This window comes from Silene latifolia, chromosome X (genome assembly GCF_048544455.1).
Source record: "Silene latifolia isolate original U9 population chromosome X, ASM4854445v1, whole genome shotgun sequence".
NCBI classification, from domain to species: Eukaryota; Viridiplantae; Streptophyta; class Magnoliopsida; order Caryophyllales; family Caryophyllaceae; genus Silene; species Silene latifolia.
Genome location: NC_133537.1, coordinates 16,675,445 through 16,701,211, shown reverse-complemented (window position 1 = coordinate 16,701,211; position 25,767 = coordinate 16,675,445). Strand labels below are relative to the sequence as shown.

The 25,767-nt window shown below is 42.7% G+C and overlaps 1 non-coding gene across 1 annotated transcript; it reads left to right on the top strand.

The window, feature by feature from the left end:
* The first annotated feature begins 1,331 nt into the window (after window positions 1-1,331).
* On the top strand, window positions 1,332-1,438 carry LOC141624510 (small nucleolar RNA R71). The gene has a single exon (XR_012534317.1). It is a non-coding gene; the product is annotated as a small nucleolar RNA R71 (small nucleolar RNA).
* Window positions 1,439-25,767: the final 24,329 nt, after the last annotated feature.

Below are 25,767 nucleotides of genomic sequence, written 5' to 3'. Positions count from 1 at the left end.
TTACGGCATCAATGAAAGGCATGGTAATGTTGATACCCTTCATCATATCCATGAACTTTCCATACTTTTGTTCAAGTTTGACTCTTGCCAACCTTTGTGGAAAAGGAATTGGTGGCACATAAGTTCTTATAACTTGTTGTTGAGGCTCTTCAACCACCCTAGTTGGTTCATCAATCACTCTTGGAGTTTCCACAACAACTTCCACAAGCTCATCTTCTCCCTCCTTTTCTTCAATTACCTTAGAAGGTTCAACCACAATTTGAGGTTCAACGACATCACCCGGTCTACTACTCTTCCTCTTCTTGACAAATTCCCGGTCTTCCAAATCTCTACCACTCCTCAAGTGGATAGCATTCATGGTTTTCGGATTTTCCTCGGTTTTACCCGGGAATTTCCCTTGGGAGGCTTGTAGTTGGCTCATTTGGGTAGCCAATTGGGAGATTTGGTTGTCCGTCATCCGTTGAGAAGCTTGCATTTGGGTCCTAAGTTGGTTGATGGATGAGCTTGTCTCGTCATGTTTTTGAGTGGAATGGTTGATGAATTGTGTTTGAGTATTGACAAGTTGGTTTTGGGAAGTCATCAATTGTTCCATCATGAGTTCCAAGCTTGACTTTGGTTGGGTGTTTTATTGGAAAGGTTGGGTGTTTTGTTGGAAAGGTTGGGTGTTTTGTTTGAAAGGCGGGTTGTTTGGTGGGTTGAGTGGTTGAAATTGTTGTTGTCTTGGTTGGAAGGTTCTTCCTTGGAAACCCGGTGGACCTTGATTGAATGTTGTGTTTTGTTTTTGAGTTTGAAAGTTTGGTTGTTGTGACTTTTGTTGGAAGGTTGGGTTTTGGACATTTTGAGAGCCATAGGAGAAGTTTGGGTGGGCTCTCATCCCGGGGTGATATTGGTTGTTGTTAAATGCTTGCTTGGCCGGACTAGACTCCCATATCCCGTTCACTTGCTCCATACCATTGCCATCTCCAACCACCAAAGGACACTCATTGGGTGGGTGTCCTTGGTCTCCAAAAAGCTCACAATTATAGACTTGGTTCCTCATAGAAGAATTGCTAGATGTTTTGCTTGAGCTCATCAAGGCAACTTGTTGCTTAAGCTCTTCTATCATCTCTTTTACCTCCACATTGTTGGCCGATTCGACCGTTGACTTCCCTTTCCTCTTGTGCCTATCATTGTTCCAATGAAAGGTACGAGAAGCCATTTCTTCAATAAGCTCTTTCACCGTCTTGTGATCTATCTTATCCAATGCTCCCTTCCCCGAGCCGGAATCAAGGTTCATCTTCATCTCATTGTTTAACCCTTCATAGAAATTGTTGATGAGCTCATCATCCCCAATACCGTGGTGAGGACATAGCGTTTGGAGGCCCTTGTACCTCTCCCATGCTTCATAAAGGGTCTCATCTTCTTGTTGGGTGAAACCTTGGAGCTCACTCTTGATCCTTGCGGTTCGTTGGGGTGGGAAATACTTGTTTAGGAAAGCCTTAGAGACATCGTCCCAAGTCCGAAGAGAGTCGGGTTCACAACTTTTAAGCCATTCCTTGGCACTTCCCCTCAAAGAGTAAGGGAAAAGCCTAAGGCATACGGCATCCTCCGTCACTCTATTGGCCTTGAACATGTCACAACTATCCAAGAACTCGTTGAGATGCTCGTTGGGGTTTTCGGTGGCTCCCCCTCCGAATTGGTTCCCTTGGACAAGTTGAAGCAAGGTGGCTTTCACATCAAAATTGTTGGCTTGAATAGGTGGCTTGACAATACTCGGATTCACCACCTTTTTCGGAGCCAAGTTATCTCGCATAGGAACCGCGGACATTGTTACTTCCATTTCCGGTGTTGCAAAAGGATTCTCGAAAGTTTCAAAAGCACGTGGTTCTTCTCGAAGGTCCTCAATTACTAAATTTTCTTGAGGAATTGGTGTTTCTATAAGCCCTCTTCTACGGAGTGAATTTAGTCTTCTTGCGGTTGCTTCGATCTCGTGGTCAATCGGACGAATTGGTTGACCTCTTCGAGCTCTCCTAACCATGCAAAAAGTCCTACACACTTAAGAGAGGGATTAGTAACACAAAAGACTTAGTCTAAACAAGAACGAAAACAATTAATATCTAGCCGAACTCCCCGGCAACGGCGCCAAAAACTTGATGGTATCAAGCTATACCTCGCAAGTGCACGATTTTATCGTTGTACACTATTAAGGGTCGATCCCACAAGGAGTTGAAAAGACTACTAATTGTTCTAATCCTATCGTTTAGCTAAGTCAGCAATAAGGGATGGAAATGATTATACTAGAACTACCAACAATAAGAGAAAACAAACTAAATAAGAAATAGGTGAATGAGCAAGATAAAATGAAAAGTTGTAAATCAAATATATTAAAAACCTAAGACTTGGTTCTCCCCAAACAATTCGTAACTCCACACAATTAAATCTCTAGGCTAATCATAAGGGTAGCTAGGTGAGGAGGTGACGGCTCTAATTCGCCTAAGACCCCCCTCTCGGGTTCGAAATAAGACACTAGTACTACCCACCAACCCCCCTCTCGGGTTCGAAGATCGGAATCCCTAACTCAATACCCGACTACCCCAAAAACATGCATTTTCCCAAGGTAGTCCAATATTTGCTAAGGTCATTAAGCCCCATCAATTTTCGGGTCATCCCACTCCCTCTCTCGAGGGTCGATTTCAAACGCTAGTTTAGAGGTGTCCTACCTCGGTTCTCCCTTTCGATCTCAACCAAGGTTAACAATAGGGTCAAATCTCGGGTATCCAAATCACAACCTAACCAACTCTCGTTGGTGGACAAGGGTCGCAAGTCAACACTACCCAAAAATCAATCCATAAACCCAAATCATTCCTCCAAACTACCCTCACCAATTTCCCCAAATAATTAGCCTTTATGAGATTCAATTAGTGAAATTACTCATGTTGGGTCAGACCGAGACCTAGTGGAAGACTACTCACTAATCATGGTCCTAATTGCAAAATAAACAATAAAGATGGAAACTTTGGTCATAAACATGGTGAGAAGATGAACTTTACTACTAAACATGCAACAATCCAACAATAGTTGTAAAGAAAGATAATTTAATCTAATAACAAGGTTGGTTAAACTAAAAGACACAATCTTTAACCCAATCAACTCAAAGATTAAGTCTTTGAGGACAACTAGCAAAAGATGAACAAAGGAAAGAGAATCAAAGAAAAGATGAACAATGAAAAGATGAACAATGATGAAAACAACAACAACAAACCAACAACAACAACAATTTTAACATAAACAATCAAACAAACTTGAAGGAAGAACAAAATGTAAACAAATGAAAATAGGGAGAGAATTAATACCAACTCAATAGCAAAAGAGAAATTTGGATAGAAATAATAAAGAAGGAGAACCTTCAATCTTCTTACAAACCCAAATTCAATCACTAATTAATTGAAGAACTTCTCTTATTAAGGAAAGATTAACAAAGAGATTAACAAAGTTTTAAACTTGAAAGGGAAAATATTCTGGATCTAGGGTTGTGTGTACAAAAGGGTTTAAGAGGGGGTATTTATAGGCTTGTACAAGATTAAGAAGAAAAAAGGAAGAAAAGGGAGAAAAGCCCAAAATCCGCTGCAGCTGCGTTTTGCCGGTGGACCGGCTGCCGGTGGTCCTACCGGCAAAACCATGCAATGAATTAAAATATCTGGCATTTGTGTTTTTCCGGTGGGCCGACTGCCGGCCTGCCGGCAAAACACCACCTTCAGGACTTCTTCTTCTTTGTTGGAGTGTGCAATGTCGGTTGACCGGCTGCCGGTGCTCCTACCGGGAGCGAGGTCAGGCTTGTTTTTCCTCAAAATATTCAATTAATTCTTCTTGCTGTGTTCTACCGGTGGGCCGGCTGCCGGCCTGCCGGCAAAACACAGCACTCAGCTTTTTCTTCAACTTCTTTGCCAATGTATGGGGTGTGTTCTGCCGGTGGCCAGACCGGCTGCCGGTCTGCCGGCAGAACACTATCTTCAGCATTTTTCCACCTCTTCTTCATGTAAAGGCAATGGAATGCCTTCCTTGCCCCAATTCCTCTATACTCGGATCGGTTCCTGCAAAAGGATACACAAGGTAACAAGTACGGGGATTGGACACAAAATGCATGGAAAAGCAACCGAAAACGACTCGATACGAGTCGGTTTGCATAAAAGAAAGAGGGGAATTAGAAGTAAATTAATCGTATATCACGAAGTATCCATTTAGGGTAGGGAGATATGGTCTAATTTGGACTCCTACGTGCTTACGGCTTTGAACTTGAGCAAGCATCTCGAGAACTTCCTCTTTAGTGGGTTTATATCCTAGTCCAAGTGGTATTCTTTTTGAGTTGTCTTCCTTGTAGGGTGCGAAGGTGTTTCTTCGGGCAGGGTTCAAAGGCATTCCTGGGAAGTATCCCTGGGATTTGAGTATGTGGTTGACCACCAAGTTGGAGTAGGGATCGTAGTATAGGGGTGCCAACTCACTTTCTATGACACTTATGCTTTGAAAGCCCCCAAGTTCATATACTGGATTCCGCAGGACTTGATTATTTGACTTCTTTTCGATTATTGCCTTAATGGGCGACGAAGTGATCGTCACCACTTTGCCATTTAGTGGGATTTTGATCTTTTGGTGAAGGGTGGATGTTACCGCTTTGGAAGCGTGAATCCAAGGTCTTCCCAGAAGTATGTTGAAGGAAGCTTCAATGTCCACTATTTGGAAGTTAACCTTTCGCTCAATTGGCCCTGTGGCTATGGTTAGGTTAACGAGTCCTACTACCTTTCGTCGTGTACCATCATATGCGCGAACACCTTGATTGGTAGGGGTCCAATACGACTCTTTCATGTCTAGTTTGTATGCCGTTTTCAAGGGTATGACGTTGACCGTAGAGCCATCATCTACTAAGGTCATTGGCATATTCTTCTTTAAGCAAATGACAGTGATGCAAAGAGCCAAGTTGTGACTAGCGCCAAAGGGTGGCAAATCTTCATCTGAGAAAGTAATAGGATTACTTAGCTTCGGTGATTCTTGGAAGACCAAGTTGACTACATCGTCGGGTGTGGAGTTATGTGCTACGTTTAATTTGGCCAAAGCTTGCAGTAAAGCTTGCCGATGTGGGAATGAGCTTGCTACTAGTTGCCGGACTGAAAGATCAGCCTTTGTCTTCTGTAATTGCTTGAGCAAATGATCAGTAGAGTCATCTTCATTATCATTTGGTGTGATAACGTTGGTTGGACCATTTTGAGTAGTACTTTGATATGGACGCCCCGAACGAGTTAGGTGGTCCACATCTTGGTCTTCACCATTTTGGACTATTTCCTTGACTAGGGAGTGTTCAATGAGATACTCGTCCTCATTATCATCGGCCCATACTCCATTGACTGTAGTTAGTTCCCTCATTCTCATGATCTCGTCCTCTAATTGTGTAATTTGGTCGATTAGTTTATCAACCACGGCGACTACTTCTTGCATAGTAGCATTTTGGGAGAAAGTTAGTGGCACATGTTCTTTAGGTGTTACATTGGGGTCATGTAAAGTTGTCACCACAGTTTCCAATTCCGAAACTTGTCTATCCACACTCCTTGCCCATGCGATGAAGTCGGCAACGGTAGGGGAAATGGTAGAGTAGAACCCTTCATTCTCGATCGCGTGGATCTCATCTTCGACTGGAGAAATGAGGTGTGAACAATCTAAGGTAGATTCTTCACTTGTGATCACTAGAATTCCAAGAGGATTCTGAGTGTTATTGGGCTTACCTCCTGGCGGTATTGGTAGTCGACCATCCTCAATCATGTCTTGAAGCACATTTTTTAATTTGTAGCATTTTTCTGTGTCATGTCCCTTACCTCTATGATATTCGCAGTATGAATTCTCGTCCCAGAACTTGGATTTCTTTTCTGGTTCAGGTGTAGGGCATATGGGTTGGAGTTTGCCTTGTTCCATCAACCTTTTTAGAGCATTGGAATAAGTGTCCCCAAGATTTGTAAATTTCCTCGGTGGGGTACTCTTCTTGGATGGCTCGAGGAGGTTAACTTCTGATGGGGCATATTCTGCACCCGCTGACCAAGTCAACATATTGACCAAGGTCAAAGCTAAAAGACAACAAGTCAAAAGAAAAACGGCCTAACCGACAAAGCCTGTCGGCCTGTCACTTGGGTCTCGACTCGGCAACTAGCCGGCCGAGAGGCATATCCGTATACTCGCATCCAGTCCCCTCGGCATGGAGTCAACCAGGCCTGCCGGCCTGTCATGGGTCCCTCGGCCGAGGGTAAGACAGTCTTTCCACCTGCTACGCCACTTGGCCACTACGTGACAAAAGGTGAAAGTCTATAAATACTCCACATCTGTCATTAAGAAAACCACTGGAAAATCTGATATAAAACTCCCTTATCTCTCTACAATATGCTTTGCCAAGTTAAACATACAACTTATCTCTCTAAGTTTACTGACTTGAGCGTTGGAGTGAGTACGCTCGGCCCCAAGCCGAGCCCTCACTTTGCTCATCTTTACAGGAAAGAGTGAAAGGAAGAGACGAGCAACGACATCATTCTACAAGCTCAAGTGGTCACAATCCTGCTCCGGAATTACACCCGGAACAATTGGCGTCGTCTGTGGGAAATACGTACTAAAAGCTAGTCACCTACATAACCAAAAAAAAAAAAAAAAAAAAAAAAAAAAAATTCAAACCAGCTAAGAAGAAGTCAAAGCAACAAGAAATCGTGAGTGAAGGAACCGCATTCTTCCAGGATGACACGTTCCGTACTTACCCGAGATCGGCATCCCCACCGGCCGAGTCACCGACACGGCGCCGGGATGCCGAAAGAGCCGAACACTCACGCCACCGACCAAGTCATTGTCATGGGACATGTGGTCGATGCGGCCAAATTAAAGCTATTCCTGGACCTGATGGGTAGTACGCGGTTACCCCCGTCACGACGACGGGGACGCGAAGCGCATCCACAGTGACCAGGGCCCATAGAGTGACCCCAACAACTTGTCCGAGCGATACAAGGAGTCAAGGCGTGCTAGAACGCCGCCAGAGCCCGTGGTGCCGGGGGGACACCCGAGTCCTTCCCCACTCGCGGGAGGACAGCGTCGCCGCGGCAACAACGAGGCCAGCCCCGAAGGAATGAAAGAAGCTCGACTCACCAAAGTCGGACAAGAAGCCCTTCCCGCCAGAGGGAGATAAGCCGGACTAAGGTTGCGAGGAGCCGATCGCCGTGTGTCATTCGACACGTGGTCAGACAGCCCCTCGGTACCTATGTCCTAGAGATCCCTGTGCCGACTAAGCTAAAGCTGCCGCCCTTATCATACAAAGGGGATAGCGACCCGACCGACCATGCCGAGGCTTTCGAGTCGTACATGTCGGTATGGGAGCAGCCTGATGAGGTGTGGTGCCGAGTCTTCCCAACGACCCTGCATGGGATGGCTCAGAGTTGGTACAAGGGGCTACCTAATGGCTCGGTATACTGTTATACCGACCTGAGAGACAATTTCATAGCCCAGTATGCTTGCAACAAGAGAAAGGCCGTGGATACATCAGATCTCCTAACTATCCGACAGGGGGAGGACAAGTCCCTCCGAAGCTACGTGAAAAGATTCGACGCTAAGGTTCAGCAGATCCGTGAGCTGAACACCGAACTGGCGGCCTTCGCGCTGATGAAAGGCCTCCCGAAAGGCGATTTCAAAAACGAGCTGATCAAGTGCGAAGACCTAAACTTAGACTCCGCCGGAAAGATGGCCGACCGAGCCGTAAAGGTGGAAGACTATCACAAAACCCGGGTAGGCCACAGTGAAGCTGGGCACCCGCAGAGAGGAAGAGCCGCGGGACAACATAGATGAAGGTCGCCGTGACGGAATAGGTCACGGCCGAGAGACCTAATAGGAAATGAAACACTCGGCGGCGCCGGGAGTTCAGACCATACTACCGAAGCGGTGCATGAGTCTCACCCCCCGGTCACCTCTCCACCGAGGTCTTTACCCTAAGCAAGAATGATGGACAGAGGGCAAGGCCCCCAAGGCGAGGGGACGGTGACACAAGCCGCTTCTGAGTACCACGGCCACACCGCCATAAACCGACAACCGTCGACATCTAAGGAACGCCATCGAAGAGCTAATCCGAAAGGGGGCCTCGGCAAGTAAGTATGTAGCTGAGGCCCAGAACAAGCGCCGACGGGCGAATAGAAAATCGCTTTTCCAACGGATGGGAGTAATCCAGGTTGTCATCGGGAAACGAAACGGTGGGTCACTAATGGGCACAAACGGCACCTAAATGAGTTATACCAAGCCATCAACTTTGTGCCTAAAACAACGATCCCCGCTTCCACCATCCCCGATATAACCATTGGAAAGAAGGACTACGAGGGAGTCGTCGCCCAAGACAAAATGACCCGCTTGTAGTCCACCTGGATATAGCCAACCACTTGGTCAAAAGGTGCCTGATTGACACAGCGCCTACACGAACATCATGTTCGTGGAGTGCTTTCTTAATCTTGGTCCAAGATTGGAGACCGAGCCCTCGCATTAACCCGCTATACTGACTTCTTCTGGGCCGCCTGGTACCCCGGGTCAATCGGGGACTCACCGGTGATGTTCGCCAAGGGGATGCGGCTAAAAATGTTTTATCCGAGTTCGTGGTTATCGATGGTTCGTCCGCCTACAATGTTCTCATAGGTCGGGTCACTTTGAGCGAGGCCGATGCGGTGATGTCCATCCGGCCCGACATTGATGTACGTCTCGGACCGGGGGGAAGCACAAAAGCTCGTCTCAAAGGACGAGAAAGATGAAATAGTCAATATCCAAGTGTCTGCCAGGGGGTGCAACATGCAATCCCTCAAAGTGGCGAAGAAATCGGAGAAAGGGAAGAGTCCATCCTTGCAGCAGGAGGGTGAACCGATGAATACTAATGTCGGCATGGTCGAAGGAGCCGAGACCGAGGAAGTGGAAATTGACCCAGGGCGCACCGTAACTCGCTTGTCGGTGTCGACCTGGAGCCAAAATTCAGAGCTGATCTCCTAGACCTACTGAGGAAGAACAAAGATGTCTTCGCATACTCAGCTGCCGAGATGCCAGGCGTGAGCCGGGAGGTGATCGTTCACAAGCTGAACGTACTCTCCACCGCTCGGCCGGTCAAGCAGAAGATGAGGAACTTCTCGGCCGAGAAGGATGAGGCCATCAAAGCAGAAATAGACAAATTATTAGCGGCGGGCTTTATCATGCCTTGTACTTACCCTGAGTGGCTAGAAAATGTTGTAATGGTGAGGAAATCGTTAGGGGCGTGGAGGATGTGTGTTGATTTTACCAATCTTAATAAAGCGTGCCCTAAAGATTGCTATCCCTTGCCTCGAATAGATGGTTTAATTGACGCCACGGCAGGCTACACTATGCTAAGCCTGCTAGACGCCTTCTCAGGGTATCATCAGGTATTTATGGCCGAGGAAGATATGCCTAAATGCGCATTCATCACCAGTCACGGCACATTCATGTATAAAATGATGCCGTTCGGTTTGAAGAACGCTGGCGCAACTTACACTAGGTTGGTGGACAAAGTGTTCCAAAATCAAAAAGGGTGAAACATCGAGGCTTACGTCGACGATGCTATTGTAAAAAGCAAGTCCGACAAATGAGCACTTAGCCGATTTAGGCGAGACATTTTGTTCACTAAGGAAATATAAAATGAAGCTTAACCCAAAGAAATGTAACTTGTCCCGGGCCGGCAAGTTCCTCGGCGTGCTTTGTCGGCGCCAGAGGAATTTATGCCAATCCGGAGAAAGTCAAAGCAATACTAGACCTCACGGAGCCGAGAAATCGAAAAGAGGTTATGACGCCGACCAAGGATGGCGCTCTCACCCTTCATCTCTCGGTCGACCGACAAGAGCACTCCGTTCTTTAAAGTGCTTTGAAAGGAATAAAAACTTTAGCTGGGGAGGAACAGAGCACGACTTTCAAAATCAAAGCCCACCTTCCGACACCGCCTACCCCGTCTGTGCCGACGCCTGGGAGACGCTATATCTATACTTAGCGATTACCTCGGCCACGGCGCGTCGTAATCGTCGTCGGAAGAAAATAAGCAAAGCAATACCCAATTTACTTTATCACCATACACTCGCCGCCGAAAGAAATTACCCACTAATCGAAAAGGCAGCCCTCGCCGTCATCGTTGCCGCAAGGAAGCTCAAACCCTACTTGACGACATCCCGTGACGGTCTTAACCGACCAGCCATTGGAGAAAGCATTAGAAAAATTCAAAAATCCGCAGACTTATCAAATGGGAAGTGGAGCTCTCCGGCTTTGGCATTCAGTACAAGCCGAGGCCTTCGATAAAGGGGCAAGCGCTTGCATTTCCCCGGCCGAGTGCACGTATCAAGAAGAATCAAATCCCGGCGTGTGGGAAGTGTATACCGACGGGTCCTCCACGGCGAACAGCTAAGGAGCCGCCATCCTTATCATCAGCCCTAACGGAAACGAGTTTGAGTACGCCTTGAAGTTTACCTTCTCGGCCTCAAATAACGAATCCGAATATGAGGCGGTGATAATCGAGTCGAGTTAGCTAGAGCTGCCAAGCGGAGCATATTGTGTTGAAAACAGACTCGCTCTTAGTGACTAATCAAATCCGAGGAGAGTATGAGACTCGAGACGATGGGATGGTAAGGTACCTGGAGAGGGTAAAAGCTGACACCTCAAAATTGAAATCTTTCCAAATACAGTGCATCCCCAGGTCTGAGAACAACCGAGCCGACGCTCTCTCAAAACTTGCCGCTTCAAGCATCAAAATGTCGGTCGAACCGCTAGTGGATATCGAAATGCTAAAAGCATCACCGAGACCGTCGGCATGGTGGGCGACATCGGCCGAGACGACGTGGATGACTCGATAATGAAATACAAGCCGACAAAAGAGTTGCCGGAGGACCGCATGCATCTCGAAGATAAGAAGGATCGCTGCAAGGTACTTAGTGTTCGAAGGAGAATTGTACAGAAGGTCCATAATATGACCACTCTTGAAATGTGTCGGCCCGGCCGACGTGGAGCTTATACTCGACAGAGATTCACGAAGGCATCTCGGACATCACATGGAGGCGAGAACGCTTAGCCCACAAAGCTCTCCGAGCCGGCTACTTCGCCTACCATGCTGAAAGATTCCGAGAGCAAAACCAAGAAGTGCAAGAATTGTCGATGCATGCTCCGGTAATACATGCACCTTCCCGAGACTCGAATCAAGATTTAATCCCCTACCATTTGCACAGTGGGGGATGGATTTATTAGGACCATTTCCGACGGCCTCCCAGGAAGAAAGTACCTGATTGTCGCCGTTGACTACTTCACCAAATGGGTCGAGGCTGTCGCGGTACCTGCCAAGACCACGGCGGCCGTAAGAAAGGTGATTTGGGAGAACATCATAACTCGTTTTGGGTTACCCCAAGTCATTGTATTTGACCACGGCCGAGAGTTTTGGAGCGACATGGTGATGAATTAGTTGGAAGAGCTCGGTGTCAAATTTGCATACTCCTCCGTCTGCCACCCCTCGGAGCAATGGGCAAAGCGGAGGCGGCTAATAAAACAATACTGAACGGGTTGAAGAAGAAGGTTGAAGATCTAAAGGGAAGATGGGCTGATGAACTACCCGGCGTCCTGTGGTCCCTTCGAACCACGGAGAAAGAAGCAACAGGGTACAGTCCATTCCACCTAGTCTATGGGTCTGAGGCCATCCTGCCAATTGAAGCAGCGGTGCCGACATTCAGAACGCAAACCTTTAACCCAGTCGAAAATGAAGAAGGCCTGAGAGCCTCCCTAGACCTGGTCGAAGAAAGTCGAGATACGGCACGGCTCAACTTGGCAGTATATCAAAACCGAATGAGAAGAGCCTACAACCGTAGGGTCCACAAAAGAGACTTGAGAGTAGGAGATCTAGTCCTGAGAAAGTCGGCCGCAACCAACAAAGGAAACATCCATGGTAAGATGACGGCCAACTGGGAGGGACCCTACAGGGTGGTTGAAGAAATGGGGCCGGGGACATACCGGCTGACAGACATGGAGGGTGTGCCTCTAATGAGCCATTGGAACACAGACAACCTTAAGAAATATTTCGTATAGCGGCGGAGGTGTCCGAGACTGTTGTGGGCACCCCAACGCGTGATTATATCTTATGAAGAGTGATCCAAGTTTTCCATCGAAATGCTTGTCCCCTCCGTAGTCGTACCAAAGTAGACGCCACGGCCAAAGCCGAACAGTCACTACAAATGCAGTTGATACTCGCGAAAGCGACCAACATGCTTAAGAACGTATAAGTACAGTTGAGAAACGCAAATCTGACTACATCGGCCAATCCGGGAGTGGCAGAGGAAGCGATCAATATGTCTATAGATACGAATGCAGTCGAGCCGTAACCTCGATTGCCTCGGCCAAAGCCGGGAGTGACGGGGGAAACGACCGATATGCTAACATGTTTACAACAGCAGTTGGGAAGCGCAAACCTGACCGCCTCGGCCAGACCGAGAGCGGAGGAGGAAGCGACCGACATGCCAACATGTTGCTGGGCAAATTGGGAAACGTGAATCTTGCTACCTCGGCTTTGTTCAGTGCAGAAATGGCACGACCAATATGCTAAAAACGTTTAAGTACAGTTGAGATACGCAATCTAATTGCCTCGGCCAAGCCGAAGGTAAAACGAAAAAAGCGCTCAATATGTTTAAAAACGTAAGAAGACAACTGAATGGAGGATGAGATCAAAGCCTCGGCCAAGCCGAAGGCAAATAAACAAACTTCATTGAAAATGTTTAAAAGTGAGACAAAATAAAGTCGACGGCCGTCCCCATAGGGATAGCCTAAGCTCAACCTACCAAAGTTTAACAAAAAAGAAGGAACAACAAAAATTACAACATTAAGACATGAAGCGTCCACCAATCAACACCAGGCCACGTGTCAAGCATGCAGCCACAGAATGTCAATAGACATACAGTGACCCATCTTCTTCGACACGCTCCTTGGTATCTACTTGCCAACGGCCAGCTGATCAACCAAGCTTGGCAGCACCGGCCGGGGGCAATCAAAAGCACACGACACTCCCAACCTTGGTCTCGGCCAGCGCCATTTCCTTTTCCACATTCGATGTCCATTACACAACAATGTGGAGGGGGGATATGGTACGGCCTGAACAGGACCAAGCCGAGGAAGAAGTTCGACATGCGCAGAATACGCTCAACACGCATCGAAGGTCCATACCACGGCATAGACTACGCTGGGGGCAAATTGATGGGGCATATTCTGCACCCGCTGACCAAGTCAACATATTGACCAAGGTCAAAGCTAAAAGACAACAAGTCAAAAGAAAAACGTCCTAACCGACAAAGCCTGTCGGCCTGTCACTTGGGTCTCGGCTCGGCAACTAGCCGGCCGAGAGGCATATCCGTATACTCGCATCCAGTCCCCTCGGCATGGAGTCAACCAGGCCTGCCGGCCTGTCATGGGTCCCTCGGCCGAGGGTAAGACAGTCTTTCCACCTGCTACGCCACTTGGCCACTACGTGACAAAAGGTGAAAGTCTATAAATACTCCACATCTTTCATTGAGAAAACCACTGGAAAATCTGATATAAAACTCCCTTATCTCTCTACAATATACTTTGCCAAGTTAAACATACAACTTATCTCTCTAAGTTTACTGACTTGAGCGTCGGAGTGAGTACGCTCGGCCCCAAGCCGAGCCCTCAGTTTGCTCATCTTTACAGGAAAGAGTGAAAGGAAGAGACGAGCAACGACATCATTCTACAAGCTCAAGTGGTCACAATCCTGCTCCGGAATTACACCCGGAACAACTTCATCGGTCTTGCTAGTGGAGCCGTAAGAACGACTTGTTGAGCCTTGATATCCTCGACCTACCGTTTTGGACAAGAGCCCTTTACGGATGTCATCTTCGATCCTTGTTCCTAGCACGGTTAAATCTTTGAAAGTTTTGATGTTTTGGTACCTCAAATGACTCGCATAGATGGGTTTTAGGTTGTCCACGAACTTCTCCACAAGGGTAGCTTCGTCTGGACGTTCAACTAGTTGGGTACTAGTCTTCCTCCACCTACTTAGGAAGTCGGTGAAACCTTCTTTGTCATTTTGGGTAACAACCTCTAAAGTGCGCATGTTAACTTGGATCTCAGCATTATCCGCGTATTTCTTAGCAAATTCGATCGCGACATCTTCCCAAGTAGCGATCTTCTTGTGTTTTAGAGAGTAGAACCATTGCTTTGGGATGGTGTCAAGAGATGAAGGAAAGATCCTTAAGAACATCTCGGGTTTGATGCCTTTGATAGACATGTAGTCCTTGAAAGCATGGATGTGATTCAAAGGGTTTTCGTGCCCCTTAAATCTAGGGATATCCGTCATGTTGAAGTTGGTTGGCAACTTGGAACTCACGGCCTCATACTTACGGATATTTTCCCTATAAATGTCATCCCCTTTGAGATACATCAATTGTTCCTCCAAATATTGGAGTCGTTTCTCAGCTGCAGTTATACCCATGGGAGGGTTTTCTTCCCCGAAGTTGTTCACAAAGCCATCATCTACTTCACTTTCCCGAGGAGGCAACCTCGTTTCTACGGTATAAATTCGGCCTTCGATTGTATCGAGGCGGTCATACACTTGGTCTTGAGTGACTTGGAGACGAGCTAGCGCGGTTAGGATTTGATCATTACCATCCTGGAGTTGATTAAAGTTCGCGACGCTTGTTTCAGGCATCTTGGAAACTGGATAAGAGATCGACGACGAATCAAAACACGATCGACCATTCTAACACACTTACTAAGAAAGAAATGTTTTGACTTGGGAAGTGGGTGTGTGCCACTTGTGTCGAGTGAGTTTTGAAAAGATGACAAAGTTTGAAAATATGTGTCCTAGTCAACTATAGTGTAGTTGTAGGAGTGGACTCGAAGTGAGGTTTTGAAATGGGCTTGGGCCCGGAATTTTGACTCGACAAATGGACAGAGTTTTGACTCGGTTTTGCGCTAATCATTGGCTTTTTCTAAATTTACATTTTAAAGGGATTTTGATTTTACAAAAATCGTCATGGTTTCGTTTAGAAATGGTGATCACGTAAGGTACAAACATTTATACAAGCATTATAACGGGATGTTGAGTGCATTTAAAAGGGTTTTGGTTTAAAGGATGGGTTGCCATACCGAACAATCAAACCCGAAGTCTGTGGAGAGGCTCGTACCAAACAAGAGTAAGGCCGATTCCTAGTCCATTTCCTCAAGTAGTGAAAGTCCTTGATACAAACAAGAGTAAGCACCATGGTATGGATGACGTCAATCGCTATCCATCCTTAGGCCCAAATAAGAATTAGGACCGTTTAGACGGGACGATTGGTCGAATGGGTTGGGTTGGGCCTAGGAAGGCCGAATGAAACGATCTAGGAAGACGGAGTTATGAAAACCGACAATTGTCTTGTACAAACTATTCCCTAACCTTGTTCAAGTTTCACCCTTTTGGCTACACGTAAGTGTATGATCCCCAGCGGAGTCGCCAAACTGTGGACATGGGCCACGGGGGCGCTTGGGAAACAAGCGTTTGCATTTGTGGAGTCGCCACCAATTTATTGTGGAAAATTGGAAACCGTTCGAATACCTCGTGTCATGTCAAGACACAAAGTAGTGACATGAACACTAAGCACTCGTTACCCTTAGCATTCTATGTCTAGAATGACTCTCGTGGATGCCAATGAACACGGATGTTCACAGAGATGTGGAGTAAGGGGTAAGGGTACGTATTAGGAAGCTCTTTTGATCGAACACCTAATCCCGCCCGCCTCGATAGCAGCCTCTACTAATGATTAGGGAAAATCGTCTATACTCGATATATTGTCGATTATATGCATGCAATGCAACATCCAAGTTTTGATCCTAACATGTGAGAATTAGGCTATGTCGGTGAACAATTAATTTAGCATACAATTGAGTCGAAGTAGGGATTTAGATTCAATTACATGTGGAAGCATACAAACAATGCGATAAAAGTTATACAATAATAAATACAATAATTACAACGGATTAATGATTTATGTCGAAAATACCTTTAAAAACGGATAATTTGGGAAAAAAGAAAAGAATAAATTAACGAACAGGAATTAGGCGATAATACGAATAATAGTAGATTAATACGTAAACTAATTAAACTAGGTCAAGGCAGAACGGGAGTTCAGAGACAGAAATCAGGAACAGGCGCAGCAGAGCGCGCCTCTGAAAGAGGCGCAGCATCATTGCTGCTGTCCAAGGCTGAGTTCTGGCTGTGAAGCCGGAACTGCAAATCGTTAATATTCGTGGGTGATATTTAATGATTGATTATGATATATGACTCGGATGAAAGTGATTTAATACATTAATTACATGTGAATGAGTCATAAAAGCGATAAACATGAACGAAACGAATGCAAACGAATTAGTTACATGAATGAAAGATCGATTAGTGACACGAGTGAACTAATTAGGATAAATATGACGAATTAATGAAGAACTAATGACGGACAAACAGGTGAGAATATATCAAAGATCGAATTCCAGAAATTCAATATGAAAGAATCGAATCCCTACAACCCGGATTGATTTTAATGACGAAAACCCCGAATATTGGATTATAAGGGATTTAAGTCGGGAATTAACAATGAATTATATACTAACAGTGATTAACAATACGTTGAATTATTATAATTATTATGCTTAAGTCGTCATATGAACAATGAACAATAAACGAAAGAAAATAACAAAAGAAACAAATCGACAGAAGACGAAGGAAGAAGAAAGGAAGCAAGAACTGCGGCAGCCTCACGAATAGGGGCGCAGCAGGTGCTGCGTCCCTTCGAAGAGGCGCAGCAGGTGCTGCGTCCTTTCTCGACGTGTGTCTCCTGATAATCCGTAAAAAGGGTTTTAAACATGGTTTTACAAATCGGTTTTTAGAAGTACTTTCGACATAAACCTTACAATATGATTATAAAAAGTAAATAACAATAAATAAAGAAGGATTTACACCCTCAGACTTACATGTTTGATGAAACGAGATGAACTAAGTTTATGTTTTAGTGATGCTCGACTCGAATGTAACGAAAGTGCTCTCATAAGAGGAAAACGATTAAGATTTATTAAGTTGATTATGGTGGAGTTGGTCAAATTGGTCGGTCATGCAAACGAGGCTGGTACTCAGAAGGATCCGAGCTTACGTGGTCGAAAGTTCAAGCACGTAGACGCCAAAAAGTAAGAACGTGGTCTAGAATGCAAAGGGAGAAGAGAAGGGCGGACACTCGCGTGAGAAATATGAGCGAAGGCTCCTATTTTTACTAATCACGTGAAGGAATTAGGGTTTTCGGAGAGACTTTGGAAGTGAATCTCGAAAAGATATGAAAAGATACAAAAAAATACGCAGAAAAGGACTTGGGAAGAGGCGCAGCAGGCACTGTGTCCCTTGGAAGAGGCGCAGCAGCTGCTGCGTCTGTTCCCAGGTGGTTTCCTCCTGCGGAAGAAAGATTTCCGTGTTTAGTTTATGGAATAACGGATTAATCTTATTTTCCTTAATATTTTGTGTGAATATTACGGGAAATTCTTTACCAAAGATTAAAAGATTGTGAAATATGGAATAGAAATATCCAGAACATTCCAGAACATTCTGACTCGGGATTTAGCGGTTATCAGAAAATGAAGACGGTTTTAGGCTCGGACTCCAAATGTACTCTAATTACTGTCAAAACGACCGTATCGGCGCGTAGATGACAATTAAGAGGTAGACACCACTGTTTGAGCAATCATTTGACGATAAACTTACGAACTATCACAAATCGTTCCGCGTAACAAACATGCGGCTCAATCATCACCGGGTGGTTTGCGGGAGGTGCAGAAATGAGGTATCTACACCTACATTACCCCTTACATTCAAAATCATTCAATCATTTATAAAAATCGTCAAATTACTCCCAAAAACATGACTCCTGATAGGTTATCGCACACCTATGCAAAGATAATTTCCCTAGATACCTATAAATGTAGCAATACGGGTCGAACACAAGGAGACGGAAATTGCGTTATGAAATGCTATGAAAGATTTATATCAAGGTCGGTTACGAATGGTTTGGTTTGTTGATTAGCAAAAATAATGATGTAAACTATATGATAAAAGGAGTCTAGGGGAGTCGGGTCACACATGCAAATGTAAATATATATTCATGCTAAATTCGGAAATAATAACATTGTTAATTGTTTAGGGTTAAAGACACCCACCTCACGATATTAGTGGCAACCATAGACCGGGTCCTAGAGAAACTCTCGTTTATGACTAGGTCATCCTACTACACATGCTTAGTCTAATCTGATTCCGTGCCTCTCGACTTATAGAACGAATTAACAAACTTAATCTACGATTACGGCCAATAACCAAAGATTAAACGTGACAATGCAAACATGTGATAGAAACAATTAGACAATATTGTATCAACCTAATTTATTATTTTACATATGTTAGATTTTGCATGGTTTCCCTAGTCCCTAGACTAAGGAAATTTAGCTACTCATATTAAAATGTAAATTACAAACTTTGATGTAAGAAATGCTAGACATGCTTATAGAAATGATATAAACTAAGTGGTGAATCATATAAAGTAATAACAAACTATGTGATATAATAAAAGTACTAATGAATAAAACTATATGATAACTAAAATAGAAATGTAAACTAAATAAACAAGAATTAGAATTACCGAAATAAGGAATCAGGACTTGAAATTGGAACTTGTAATGAAGAACAAATGAGAACCAAAAGCTTGAATTTATTATAACCAAATGTTTAACATTAACTAAAAGCTTAACAATATTAAAACTAAAGATGAAAACTATGAGAGAATTTTGCTTAAGGCTAGAGAGTGAAATAGTGTATGAAAGACGTAAAGAAGATATCTCTAATGATGGATTAAGGCCCCTATTTATAGTAAAATAGGGGCACCCTATTTATAGTAAAATAGGGGCAAAACGTAAAAGTCCAACAAGGGGTCAACCCCGATCGGGGGCGTGGGTTTCCGGCTATTCTTCTTCAATTCTTGCTTTAATGCTCCAAGGAATCTCATGCAACGTAATTAAGCCTCCTTAATCACCCGGTTAAATGTGATATTTAGCATCTTAAGACCTTCTAAAGAGCATCCTAAGTTGAGCATCTTATGTAGAATTTTGTGGACTTGTAAAGTGGGCTTCATTTTGTGATTTAATTAGCATTCTACATTTCACATTTCTTCATGCTTGGCCTTGTAATTTCTTCCATGGTCCATTTAGCTTTCATACTTAGTCATATATTCTAATGCTTGCAAATGTGATAGGAAAAAGCCTCTAAATGCTTAGATTCCTACAAAATGTAACAAATACAAACAATACACCTAGAACACAAGATTAGCTCACAAATATACTAATTAAAGTATGATATGCAATCAAAACCGAGCTAAAATGAGGGGTAAAAGTATATATAAAATGAACACATCAAACTCCCCCAAGCTAAACCCTTGCTTGCCCCCAAGCAAGAAACCATATCCCATCAATTTCAATATCCTAAAACAAGCTAAGCATAATGATTCAAAACCCGAGACAACATGGACATAAGGAATAATGCAAAACATGGATGAGATTTACATGACGGCGTAGCATGGAAGACTTTGAATGAACATTTAAGCTTTTGCATGATCTTTTGACTAATGGACTCTCACGATGCACTCAAACTCATTTGTATGTGAAAGGACATTTGTGTGAATAACGCTCATTTATCCTCGACTCATGAGAATGTGCCCGCAATCTAATATGGTAATCATTTCAAAACTACAAGCCAAAAAACAATCATATGCAAGCATGTAAAATAAGCCAAATGGGTAAGAAGAAGGATAAATAAGACATGGGTAGAAAGGGGAACAAATGAATTATGGAAATGTGGAGCTTAAGTTAAGCTAGCAACTATCCAAAATGTAAGGATGCTCAATCCCGAAACTAACCCAATATTGTAATGCAAACCATAAGAAAATTCTCCAAAATATGATAATAAAATATGAGAATTTCTTACAACAACTTCTTCTTCTTTTTTTTCCAATTCAAATCATACTTCTTTTTTTCATTTCATACTTTTTTTCTCTTTTTTTCTTTTTTTTTTTTCTTTTCATCATTTTTTTTTTCTCTTTTTTCAATTCCTTCCTTTTCATTTTTTCGTTTCTCATTTCTTCTTCAAGAGCATTAAGACCAAGCTCACAATGATATTTCAAAATAGAACAAATCCCAAATGAGCATCCAAACACAGCTAATAAAAGCTACTAGCTCAACAAGGTAGACAATTTTATATGTAGCTAGGGATCAATTTTGTCAAGGGGTTCAAAGAGGCAAATTTAATCATGTGAATGGCTCCAAAATGCTAACAACATATGAATGCATGCTTATAAAGAGATGAAATGAAGACCACATTTGTGCGTTTTGATGAAACACACATCATAAGGAGACAACTACACGCATCTAAGAGAGACCGGATATGGATGCATCAGTCTAAAGAGGTTCTACCTTACCAATTTTATATCTTGCCAATAGTCAAGATCAAGCTTATTCGGTTCATTTTCCATCTCCCACCTACTATGTTTGGCTTCAATTCTTGTTTTAATGCTCGAGGGATCCAATGTTCATGTTAAATGTCCATTTAATCTCTGGTTAATGCCTTGATTAAATGCCTTTGTGGAATCCAATTTTGGCATCCAATGATCTTGATTAATATTTGGAGCTTCATTTAGCAAACCCATTAACCCAACTTGTTTTCTTGATGACTCGGGATTAATTCAATTGGTCTCCCTTGTGACGGGTTACCATTTGTGGCGGATATTTTGTGAGATAAAATGGTAACAAAATGGGTTAGTGGAGAAAGGGGACCACATGAATAGTGTTGCAGAGAGAGAAAAAGTGGGTACTTTGTGAGGTAAAATGGTATCCGTCACTCAAGAGTGACGGATATGTGCCGTCACAAACAAGAATTTGTGGGATTAATTTCTTCCCAAAATTCCCTTGCATGATTATCACTTGCTTCCACTTAGCTTAGTGATCCTTTGGTGCATGCTAATGTGATAAGAAAAAACCTCTAAATGCTTAGATTTCTACAAGATGTAACAAATACAAACAAAACACCTAGAACACAAGATTAGCTCACAAATATACTAATTAAAGTATTATATGCAATCAAAACCGAGCTAAAATGAGGGGTAAAAGTATATATAAAATGAACACATCAAACCCCTAAATCCCCAAATATATCCATCAATTGTTCACAATCAACTGAGACCGAAAACCATCGATAATTGCTCACAATCTTTCAACCTCGATCTGCAGAAGGGGAAGAAGTTGAAGGTTATTGGTTGCAAAAAATGTGGGACGAGAAATCAGCAGTAAGTCGGGTTATATATAGCAGCTCAGCCGAAAATCGATTCAACGCAGAGACAATACTCGATTCAATTCTGGGACAAAAAAACGTTACAAAAAAGGACGAAATTCAAAAACACAAGCTGAGACTAATACATCTAATTTGCAAGCACTTCAAAAACACGAACTGGGACTAATACATCTCGGTTTCGGTTCCAAGCTCGACCTTCGTGCTGCTCTAATGATGGTTCAAGCTACGACGACTCAAATGGTAGTCAGAATGGATGGTGGTGCTGACCATCATTTCTGGGCTGCTGTCATGGTGATGGTAGTACCGAATCGGAATCGAAAAAGTAATGGCATCCATTGATGATTGTATATGTGAAGTGCGGGTAGCTTTGATAGTGGTTGTCGATTTAATTATGGAGTATTATGATGGATTGGTGATAAAGAAGGAGATTAATTTAGGATGGCATGATATGGTAGGTGCTTAGCTGTACATAGTTATTTAATGGTGTGAACTATGAAGATGCTCATTTGTGATCAATTGATCGACAGATTTAGGGGTTAAGGGATTTGGGGGATTAAGGGATTCATGTGATTTGGGAGTAATTTGACGATTTATCAAATGATCGAATGATTTTGGGAGTAATAAGGAGTAATATGATTGAATGATTTTGGAAGTAAGGAGTAATATAGGGAAAGGGTAATTTGGGTATTAGACATAAATCGCTAACTAACGAGTCGGAAAATAAGAAAAACGTGACTTGGGACAGATATACGGTGGTGATTGGGGAGTTTACGTGAACGTTTGGGTGATATTTGTAAAAAAAGCAAATACATGGTAATTATTTGTAAAAATACGCAAATACATGGTGGTTATTTGTAATTTTTCCTATTTATTATTTCATGTAAACTTATTCTAAACATACTTTATGTTATATGGATGAATAAAAAATTAACCCCTCTTATGCAGTATACATATATAACTGATTTTTTAAACCAAATTCATAATTAATTCATAGCATACTAAACTACTCCATAATTTACATTTTGCATAACTTTCTTACCAAGACAAACTTATCATTTTAAATATTTTGGATATATATTTTGTAGCACACTAATACATAATTTTTTAATTATGTTTCTTTATGACCAACATTTAAAGAAATAGATTAATGAACCATTATTAATTAAATAAAATCATATGAAATGAAAAACATAGAAAATATTTAATGAAAAGTAATGTCTTTTCACTTTGAAGGTTTGACTAAAATTTAGTTCTCAATATGGCGTTTATGTTGGTTTGGAAGGTAATCCAAACCTACATGCACACCATATTGAGAATTAAATTCAACTCTAGCGTAAAATGAGAATTATTTTTATTTTCAACACCATATTCGGAAACGGAGTTACTTTTTCACATACGAATTTTACTCTTTCACATATTTTTTTTCATTTACTTTCCATATCATACCCTTTTACGTAAACTAGGCAAATTAATTCTTATATCAACATTTTCCACTAAACTCTAATCTAATTGCTTGAAGACTTGAACAATGGATCGTAATTCTCCAATTAATGACGTAATTTAATTGTTTATCAATTATTAATATGTTATATTGAGTTTTATTTAATTTATTAATGTTTATTATTTGATCATTACATGATGAAATTAGGGTTTATGGGATAATGGTGGTGCGTTGGTGGATGACACGATCGTTATAATCATACACCAGTGGTTAGGGTAGTGCGCTGTTTAGGGTGGTGCAAGACACTAGAGTTCTAAGTTTGGTACGTACTGCACCTACTTTCTCCATTGTTTTAATGGTATTACTCTGCCCTTCTCCAGAGATGATAATGATGATATTTGATGTCACTAATTTTTTTTTTGGCAATTATAAACAAAGGTTCCTTACACGAAGCACACCTACATCTCTAAGTCAGGTGCAAACACTACATTATTATTACAAAAACTTAAACTAGGGGTGGTGGTAATTAAAATACGAGGCTTCTTCAAAGAGTTGCTGGAGTAGCACATTGAGGATACCATATCTTTTCTTTTTTTCGGTAATTGAGCTTTAGAAGAGTACTTGCAACAAGACACACTTACGCCACGAGGACGTAGAAATTTATGGGAGAGAGATCTACTTTTGGAGAGAGTAGATAAACTGTGTCTTGGAGATTCATCCTCTTGGCTATGATTCTTCTTGAAAATGGTCATTCTCCATTTCTCATGCACATGACGAGTAGAGGGGTACCTGAAAAGCATAGATGTAAAATGGGCGCATGGTGGTTTCTCAAACGAGTAAATCTTCCACTTCTTAGGGCAAGCTGAGAAAATGAAAGGTTGATGGTCATTAGAAGCTTTCTGAGCTACAGAGCAAATAAAAGTAGCCTTTTCATTCACCAGAGAGACATGGATGCTTGGATAATTAACAACACCCCTAGTGTTATCTTGGGGAGTAAGAGTACCATGAGGGGGAAAATTGTCACATATTGAAGACGCACTTGAAGTCACGGTCTCAGTAGAGGACGCGTTCAAACTTTCGCTAGGAAAATCATGTTTCACATTGATAATATCAATGGGAGTCATGTCTTTATTTATTGCCCTCATTATCTTAGGTTTCCACTTTTTGGAACATCTCCTCTTCTTCTTCTTCTTCTTCTTACATCGTTCTCTTATAGTGTCTCTCATAGTGTCTTTCTCCTTATTAACCTCACCCTTAAGAATCCGAATTGTTAAAGTTGACAAATCACGTTTACGGTAAAAGTTCACCTTTTTACCATCCAGCAACTTTTTATAAGATTGTGCGGAGATCCTTAGACGGGAACTACCACCTCCTTTTTTGGAGAACTCAATAATGACTTATTAGCACAAGTATTTTGAGCCTCCGTCACCTCCATATTCACACTCTCATTTTCCTTGATACTCACCTCACTTTGAGTTTCCATCACCTCCGTGATCACGCTTTCACTATCTTTTATACCCACGTCAGATGCCAAGATATGAACATGCTTCTTATTGTTCCCATCCACGCCATCTTCAATAGCAACCTCCAACACTCTTTTACCATTTTTCTTTATGAGAATGTGACCTTTTACCATATCTAATTCCCTTAACACATCCTTATTACTAGGTTCAACAACTAAGGCCTCAACCAAATCCAATTCAGCTAACGAAAACCTTTTCAACTTCATATAAGCAACCGCCCTTCGAAACATTGCCTTAACATTTCAAGGAAATGTGTCCAAGATCATGGAGCACATACCCGCAGCAACTTTGTATTCCTCAAGTTTCAAGGCACATGCAACCATATTAGAAATAAGGGAAATAACAAGGTCAGATAAAGATTGAATATCTTCACCTTCACTATTTCTCAAGCTTAAACTAAGCAGTTTACAAGCTTCATCGTAGCACGCTGCGGCTATATATATCAAAATATTTTTGTCTAAAAAAACTGTTTCCCTTATCTTTAAGCTCCCTCACTTCAGCTAAACCTAACCTAACCGAGCTGACCCCTACATTTTCATAAAATAGTCTAACATCTTATCCCCATCATTCTCCATAAACCCATCGCTAACCTGGGCACACGCAAAAGCTTCCAGAAATTTCCGATGACCGTCAATGGAAGTCATAGTTCTACAACAGCTTGAGACCTAAACTGGAACTAAGGACGAGTACTCCAGCAAACCAAAACCCACCCCAGGAGAGAGAGAGAAAAAACTTCAAGATGGCAATAAAAAAGGACACTAAACTTCCAAAAACAACTTGAAAGCCCAAATAAAGCTTGCATACATATGGAAGTATGCACTCAGACAACAAACCCAGCAAGAGCAACAAGACCGATGCTACGAAAACGATTAGTAACCAAAACCACTCCAAAAGACAGTAAACTAAGACTGTAACTCGGATATGGAAATCCAAGAAAGAAACTGGAGAAGCTTATTAAACTATACAAAAACCTAATTAACAGAAAATCACAATAAAAGAGAAGACGATGTCACCAGTGGTGTTGCGTGGACCGTAGAGCAGCAACGACAAAACGGTCCAAAGTAATCACACCACAGATGGTAGACGCGACACACAATTGAAAAACGATCAACCTTTATTGCAAAACCACAGACCGGATGACTATCAAAATCCCACGTACAGCAAAGCCACCGGATGGTGGTGAGAATCTAGAAAGGAAAGGGTTGTATTAGCCTCGCCGGCGACCTAAAGAGGCGACCGGAGAAGTCGCCGGCGAGGAGCAATCGATTTTGGGGGATTTTTAATTTGGGGTTTTTTTTTTCCTCTCTCTCCCCTCGCGTTTACACTCTGCACCCTTAATTAATGTCACTAAATTAATCAACATCAGATCAACACATTGACAATTCAACATAACC